This window comes from Monodelphis domestica, chromosome 8 (assembly GCF_027887165.1).
Source record: "Monodelphis domestica isolate mMonDom1 chromosome 8, mMonDom1.pri, whole genome shotgun sequence".
Taxonomy (NCBI): domain Eukaryota; kingdom Metazoa; phylum Chordata; class Mammalia; order Didelphimorphia; family Didelphidae; genus Monodelphis; species Monodelphis domestica.
The window spans coordinates 171,419,916-171,428,229 of record NC_077234.1 but is presented as its reverse complement, the minus strand read 5'-3'; the positions used below and the strand labels follow the sequence as shown (position 1 = coordinate 171,428,229).

General features: G+C 36.4%; 1 pseudogene; it reads left to right on the top strand.

Annotated features, from left to right (window-relative positions):
* Window positions 1–6,336: 6,336 nt before the first annotated feature.
* Window positions 6,337–7,339, top strand: LOC100018499 (40S ribosomal protein SA-like; annotated as a pseudogene).
* The last annotated feature ends 975 nt before the right edge of the window (window positions 7,340–8,314 follow it).

Here is an 8,314-nt window from a genome sequence, read left to right as displayed (position 1 = left end):
AAAGTGATAGCTTGGTCTCCTCCTTGCCTATTTTACTGCCTTCAATTTCTTTTTCTTCTCTAATTGCTACTTCTAATGTTTCTAGTACAATGTTAAATAATAGAGGTAATAATGGACATCCTTGTTTCACTCCTGATCTTATTGGGAATTCATCTAGTTTATCCCCATTGCAGATGATGTTAGTTGATGGTTTTAGATATATAATGTTTATTATTTTTAGAAACGACCATTCTATTCCTATGTTTTCTAGTGTTTTTAATAGGAATGGGTGTTGTATTTTATCAAAGGCTTTTTATGCATCTATGGAGATAATCATGTGATTTTTATCAGTTTGGTTGTCGATATGGTCAATTATGTGGATGGTTTTCCTAATATTGAACCAGGCCTACATTCCTGGTATAAATCTTTCTTAATCATAGTGAATGATCAACCTGATCACTTGATGGAGTCTTTTTGCTAGTGTCCTATTTAAGATTTTTGCATCTCTATTCATTAGGGAGATTGGTCAATAGTTTTCTTTCTCCATTTTTGACCTGCCTGGCTTTGGAATAAGTACCATGTTTGTGTCATAAAAGGAATTTGGTAGAACTCCCTCTTTGCTTATTATGTCAAATAGTTTGTATAGTATTGGGAATAGCTGTTCTGTGAAAGTTTGATAGAATTCACTTGTGAATCCATCAGACCCTGTGGACTTTTTCTTAGGGAGTTCTTTGATGACCTATTGGATTTCTTTTTCTGGTATGGGATTATTTAAGAATTCTATTCCTTCTTCTGTTAGTCTAGGCAGTTTATATTTTTGTAAATATTCATCCATATCACAGAGATTGCCATATTTATTGCCATATAGTTGGGCAAAGTAGTTTTTGATGATTGCCTTAATTTCCTCTTCATTAGAGATAAGGTCCCCCTTTTCATCTTTGAAGCTGTTGATTTGCCTTTCTTCTTTCCTTTTTTTAATTAGATTGACCAGTACTTTGTCTATTTTGTCTGTTTTTTCAATGTCTGAGCTTCTAGACTTGTTTAGTAGTTTAATAGTTCTATCACTTTCGATTTTATTAATTTCTTCCTTAATTTTTAGGATCTCTAGTTTGGTTTTCTTCTGGGGGTTTTTAATTTGTTTGCTTTCAAGTTTTTTGATTTGCATTTCCAATTCATTGTTCTCTGCCCTCCCTAATTTCTTAATATATGCACTCAAGGGTATGAATTTTCTTCTGAGTACTGCTTTGGCTGCATGCCGTAAGGTTTGAAAGGATGTCTCACCACTGTCATTTTCCTCAATGAAATGATTAATTGTATCTATGATTTCTTCTCCAACTAACCGATTTTGGAGTATCATATTATTTAATTTCCAATTAATTTTTGATTTGGCTCTCCATGTACCCTTTCTGATCATTATTTTTATTGCCTTATCATCTGAAAGGGTTGCATTTATTATTTCTACTTTTATGCATTTGTATGCCATGTTTCTGTGACCTAGTGTATGATCTGTCTTTGTGAATGTTCCATGTGGTGCTGAAAAGAAGGTGTCTTCCTTTTTGTCCCTATTTATTTTTCTTCATATGTCTATGAACTATAATTTTTCTAAGATTTCATTCTCATCTTTTACCTCTTTCTAATTTATTTTTTTGTTTGATTTATCTAAATTTGATAGTGGTTGGTTCAAATCTCTCACTAATATGGTTTTACTAGTTCCTCCTTCAATTCTTCTATTTTTTCCATTAGAAACTTGGGTGCTATACCATTTGGTGCATACATGTTGATGAGTGGTAATTCCTCATTATCTACACTCACTTTTAACAGAATATATTTACCTTCCCTATCCCTTTTGATCTGGTCTATTTTTGCTTTGGCTTTGTCAGATATCATGATTGCAACTCCTGCCTTCTTTCTATCAGTTGAGGCTCAGAAAGTCTTACTCCATCCTTTAATTCTAACCTTGTGAGTATCGACCCACCTCATATGTGTTTCTTGAAGGCAACATATGGTAGGGTTTTGGATTCTAATCCATTCTGCTATTCACTTGCATTTTATGGGTGAGTTCATTCCATTGTCATTCAGAGTTATGATTACAAGCTGTGTAATTCCCAGCATTTTGATTTCTACTCCTGGTCCTGCCTTTTCTTCTTTCACTATTTCCTTCTACACAAATGTTTGTTTATAGTCAGTCTCCCTAGTTCCCACCCTTATTTTACTTCCCTTTCTACCCACCTCCCTTCTTATTGCCCCCATTATTTTCCCCTGTAATCTTTTTAAAATTGCCCTCACACCCTCTCCCTCCCTTGTACTGCTTCCCTTCCCACCAGTCCATTTTTTTATCCTTCTACTCCCCTATAGAGCGCAAATCTATTCTCTTCCCCCAAAGAATTGGATTGTTCTTCCCTCTTTGGGTCAGTTTCAAAGCAGGTAAGCATTGAGTATTTCATATCTCCAACCTTTTTACCCTTCCAGTGTATGGATGTTCTCCCCCCCTCCTGCCATGAGCTTCTTTGTGGCATATAAATTTATCCCCATTTGTTTCTTTTCCCATTTCTTTTAGTCATTACCTCTTTTTTTTAGCTCTGGTTGTGTATATATATATATATATACATATATATATATATATATATGTATATATATACATGTATATGTATTTATGCATGCATATATCTATATACATATTTATTTCTTGTCCTTTCATAATATATAATTTGTCACTGTTCCCTCTAAGTGTAATTCTTCTAGCTGCCCAGGTGATAGCAACAGTTTTTAAGAGTTACCAATGACCTCTTTTCTTACAGGGATACATCTAATTTTAACTTATTGAGTCTCTTAAAATTTTTTTCTTGTTTTGTTTTGTTTTTCTTTTTCCCCCTTTTAAAAAATTACCTTTTGATGGTTCTCTTGAGTTCTGTGCTTGGACAGCAAATTTTTTGTTCAGGTCTGGTATTTTCTTTGTGAATGCTTGGAATTCTTTTCTTGTGTTGAATGACCATACTTTCCCCTGTAAGAACATAGTCAGTTTTGATGGGTATTTGATTCTTGTTTGTAGACCTAGTTCCCTTGCTTTCCGGAATATCATATTCAATGCCTTTTGGTCCTTCAGTGTAGATGCAGCCAGATCCTGTGTTATCCTCACTGTGGTTCTGTGGTATCTGGATGGCTTCTTCTTGGCAGCTTGTAATATCTTTTCTTTTGTCTCATAGTTTTTGAATTTGGCTATAATATTCCTGGGTGTTATCAAATGGGGATTAAATGCAGGAGGTGATCTGTGGATTCTTTCAGTCTCCAATTCCTCCTCTTGTTCTAGGATATCAGGACAGTTTTCCTGAATAATTTCCTGTAGTATTATGTCCAGGCTTTTACTTTTGTCATGGTCTTCTGGTAGACCAACGTTTCTTAAATTATATCTTCTCGAATGATTTTCTATATTGTCTGTTTTGCGAATGAGATGCTTCACATTTTCCTCAATTTTTTCATTCTTTTTGTTTTGTCTTATAGTGTCCTGCTGCCTCGTGATGTCACTTAATTCCAGTTGTTGTGTTCTGGTTCTTAAATACTGGATTTCATTCCTGGCTTTTTGGTCATCCTTTCCCTTCTGGCCTGATTTTCTTTGAAGGTCTTCTTTCATCCTCTTTACCTCATCATTCATCTCCTTTGCCTCATTTTCCAGCTGTTTGATTTTGGCTTTCAAGACACTATTTTCTCATTTTTGTTCAAGTGCCTCTTTTTCAAGATGACTTATTTTAATTTTTAAGTTCTTCTCCCAATTGTCTTCAGCCTCTCTTAATTGTTTTTTGAGTTCTTCCATAGTCTGTATCCAATTTGCTGGTATTTCCAATTTATACTTGGCTGATCTCTCCCCCTGTGTTCCTTTTGCTGAGTAGAATCTGTCTTTTGTAGTTTTTTTCTTCTTTTTCTGTTTTGCTCAAATTCACCCCTTCTTTACTCCCTGTATTTGTCTGTGCACTTGCTCCTCTCATTTTTTTTTTTGTTTTGGGGGGTTTCTGTCAGTCTCCCCTTTTGGAGCCTTAACAGGACATCTCTCAGTGTAGTCTCTGGTGAGGGGTTGTTGGGGTTTGAGCTTCCCTGTCCTCTGGATGCTTTTTATTGGATTAAAGTCCAGCACTCAATGAGGATGGGTGTGGAGCCTGGGCTTCCCTGAGTTCTGGAGACTTTTGATGGGATTAAGTTCAGCTTAGTTGGGCTGGGTGTGCTCTGAGTCCAAAACTTCCTGGAAGGCTGGAGCAAATATGGAGGATCTGCACATCTCTGGCCAGGCTGCCAGGTCTATTCTCCCTCTCTAGCTCCTTCCCCACCATTTGTGTTCTATGCTCTGAAGTTGGCCAGCCCTGCTTTCAAGGTATGGCCTTCAGATCAATACCTTTACCCACCCAGAAGTTCCCACTGCCTCTGGAATCTCAGCACCCTGGGTGGGAGGGGGGATGGGTCTTGGGACCATCCTTCTGTCTTCCCCTTAAACCCGAGTGTTCATGGATTCTGGCTTTTTGGGGGGAGTACCTTTTGAATTAAGCGCAGCAGGAGGGTTCCTTGGCTCTGTCTTGTCATTAAATTTGATTTTCCATCCCCTGGGAGTATTCAATTTGTGATCAGTTAGGAAGGGTATTCAGAAGTCTAACCTTCTGCTCCTTCTAGGCTGCCATCTTGACTCCACCTCTAAAAAGTTATCTGTAGTGTTTTCAATAGAAATGTGGGTTGTATTTTTGTCAAAGGCTTTTTCTACAACTATAGATGTAATCATGTGATTTTTGTGGGTTTTCTTGTTATATGGTCAATTATGTGGGTGGTTTTCCTAATATTGAACCATCCTTGCATTCCTGGTATGAATCCTACTTGGTCATAGTGAATAACCCTCGTGATGACTTTCTGGAGTCTTTTTGCTAGTATCCTATTTAAGATTTTTGCATATATATTCATTAAGGAGATTAGTCTGTAGTTTTCTTTCTCTGTTTTTGACCTTCCTGGCTTTGGAATCAGTCCCATATTTGTGTAAAAGAAATTTGGTACAACTCTTTCTTTGCTTATTCTGTGCAATAATTTGTATAATATTGGGATTAGTTGTTCTTTGAATTTTTGGTAGAATTCATTTGTGAATCGTTCTGGACCTGGGGATTTTTTTTAGGGAGTTCTTTGATGGCTTGTTTAATTTCTTTTTCTGATATGGTTTTGTTTAGTTAGTCTATTTCTTCCTCTGTTAGTCTAGGCAATTTATATTTTTGTAAATATTCATCCATATCACCGAGATTGCCATATTTATTGCCATATAATTGGGCATAATAATTTTTAATGATTGCCTTCATTTCCTCTTCATTAGAGATGAGGTCTCCTTTTTCTTCTTGGATACAGGCAATTTGGTTTTCTTCTTTAATTTTTTAATTAGATTGACCAGCACTTTGTCTATTTTATTTATTTTTTCAAAGTAGTAGCTTATAGTATTATTTATTAAATCAATGGATTTCTGACTTTCAATTTTATTAATTTTTCCTTTTATTTTTTAATATCTCTAATTTAGTCTTCATCAAACCATCTGAAGTCATCATGGGATAATGGAATATAGCCAATTTTTTGTTGTTTAAATCAATAAGACTATGCAATTCCTTATTTAGAAACAAAGAAAGAAAAACCTGACCAAGCAGGAGATAATGTGTCTTTAAGAAAAAGCTCCCATATCTTAAAGGAAGAGAGGACACTAAGTAAAAAAAGAGTCGAGATATCTGTTAGATCCAGAGGATCTTTAATTTGTTCACTTTCTAGTTTTTTAATTTGCATGCCCAATTCATTGACCTCTGCCCTCTCTAATTTGTTAACATATGAACTCATGGATATGAATTTCCCCCTGAGTATTGCTTTGGCTGCATCACATAAATTTTTGGAAGGATGTCTTATCATTGTAATTTTTTTCTATGAAGTTGTTAATTATATTTATAATTTGTTTTTTAACCGACTTTGGAGAATTGTATTGTTTAATTTCCAATTAATTTTTATTTGCCTCTCCATGTACCCTTACTAATTATTATTTTCATTGTATTGTGATCTGAGAAGGTTGCATTTCTTATTTCTGCTCTTTTGCACTTGTATGGCATGTTTTTATGCCCTAGTACATGGTCAATATTTGTGAATGTACCATGAGCTGCTGAAAAGAAGGTGTATTCCTTTTTGTCCTTATTTATTTTTTTCCACCTATCTACTAACTCTAATTTTTCTAAGAATTCATTCACGTCTCTTAACTCTTTCTCATTTATTTTTTGTTTGATTTATCTAGTTCTGATAGAGGAAGTTTCAGGTCTCCCACTAGTATAATTTTTCAATCTATTTCATACTTGAGATCCACTAATTTTTGCTTTAGAAATTTAGATGCTCCCTTTCCATGGTCCCCAGAAGAGGGTTCCATATGGCATTGTACTCAGTTTCCGTCGTAACTCTAAAAGGAAACTTCCACAATGTCTGGAGCCCTAGATGTCTTGCAGATGAAGGAGGAGGATGTCCTCAAATTCCTTGCTGCAGGGACCCATTTGGGTATCACCAATTTGGACTTCCAAATGGAACAGTATATCGACAAAAGAAAGAGTGATGGCATCTACATCATTAATTTTGAAGAAAACTTGGGAAAAGCTTCTGCTGGCACCTCGGGCCATTGTTGCCATTGAAAATCCAGCTGATGTGAGTGTCATCTCATCCAGAAATACTGGCCAGTGAGCTATTTTAAAATTTGCTGCTGCCACTGGTGTCACACCTATTGTTGGATGCTTTACACCAGAAACCTTCACTAACCAGATCCAGGCAGCTTTCAGGGAGCCTCGCCTCTTGGTGGTCACTGATCCTTGGGCTGATCACAATACTCTTACTGAAGCATTGTATGTTAACCTCCCAACCATTGCCTTGTGCAACACAGACTCCCCACTCTGCTTTGTGGACATTGCCATTCCATGTAACAATAAGGGAGCTCACTCAGTGGGTCTGATGTGGTGGATGTTGGCCCATGAAGTCCTACAAATACGTGGTACTATCTCCTGTGAGCACCCATGGGACGTTATGCCCGATATCTACTTCTACAGGGATCCAGAAGAGATTAAAAGGAAGAGCAGGCCACAGCTGAGAAAGCAGTGACAAAGGAGTAGTTCAAGGGTGAATGGACTGCACCTGCCCCAGAATTCACTGCTACTCATGCAGAGGTGGCTGATTGGCCTGAGGGAGTACAGGTTCCATCTGTGAAGATTGGAGTGCTCAGCCGGCTACTGAGGACTGGTCTGTAGCTCCTACTGCTCAGGCTATTGAGTGGGTAGGAACTACTGCAGAGTGGTCCTAAGTTTTATCCCAGATGCTCTTGATGGTGTTGAAAAAATTATGACTGAAAATAAACATCAATTTCTTACAAAAAAAAAAAAGAAATTTGAATGCTATGCCATTTGGTGCATACATGTTGAGTACTGATATTTCCTCATTGTCATCTTAGGAGTTTAAATGTGATTAATTTTCATCTCAAGGATTAATATTGCTTTTTCCAAGTAGAAGATTCTGGCATATATAAAGTCAGGCCTAGTCTCTCTTCCACATTTCAGCCAAGAATTTCCAGTTGACTTTTGGTAATATCAAACTGGGAGTCCTATAGGCATCTGAACTTCACTATGTCCAGAATAGAACTCTTTAGATTATATATGAAAACAACAAGAACAAAAAAAACTTCCTATGTTTTCTTAACTTTCCTAATTCTTTTGAATATCACTAGTGACTCTGATACCATTTGCCAACTCTATATCATTGTCCAGACTGCCCTCTCTTCCTGCTTGCCTCAATCAACTCCTCTGTCTCTTGGTTTTCCTGGTTTCTATCATATCCTGATCCCAACACACTTTTTACAGAATGTCTTTCCTGGGCATCTAGGGGTACAGTAGATAGAGTTGTAGCCCTGGAGTCAGAAATATCTCATTCAAATCTGACCTCAGATACTCACTAGCTATATGATCGTGGGCAGGACATTTAACATCTGAGTTCCTCAAGAGTAAGATTGGAAAAATAATAGCACCTACCCTATAGGATTGTTTTAAGGTTCAAATGAGTTAACATCTGTAAAATCTGCATAGTACAGAACCTCCTACATGGTAAGTGCTTCTTCTCATCTCTCTCATCTCTCCAACTATACAGATATTTTATATATTTGTTTATGTACACACATACATATATATGGCTACACATCATACATGTAAGTACCGACAGATAAATGTATGGGTATATGAGTATGTATATATATATATATGTGCTATATGTAATATATATGTATGTGTATGGATATAGATATTTATTGATATGTTTTTTTTTG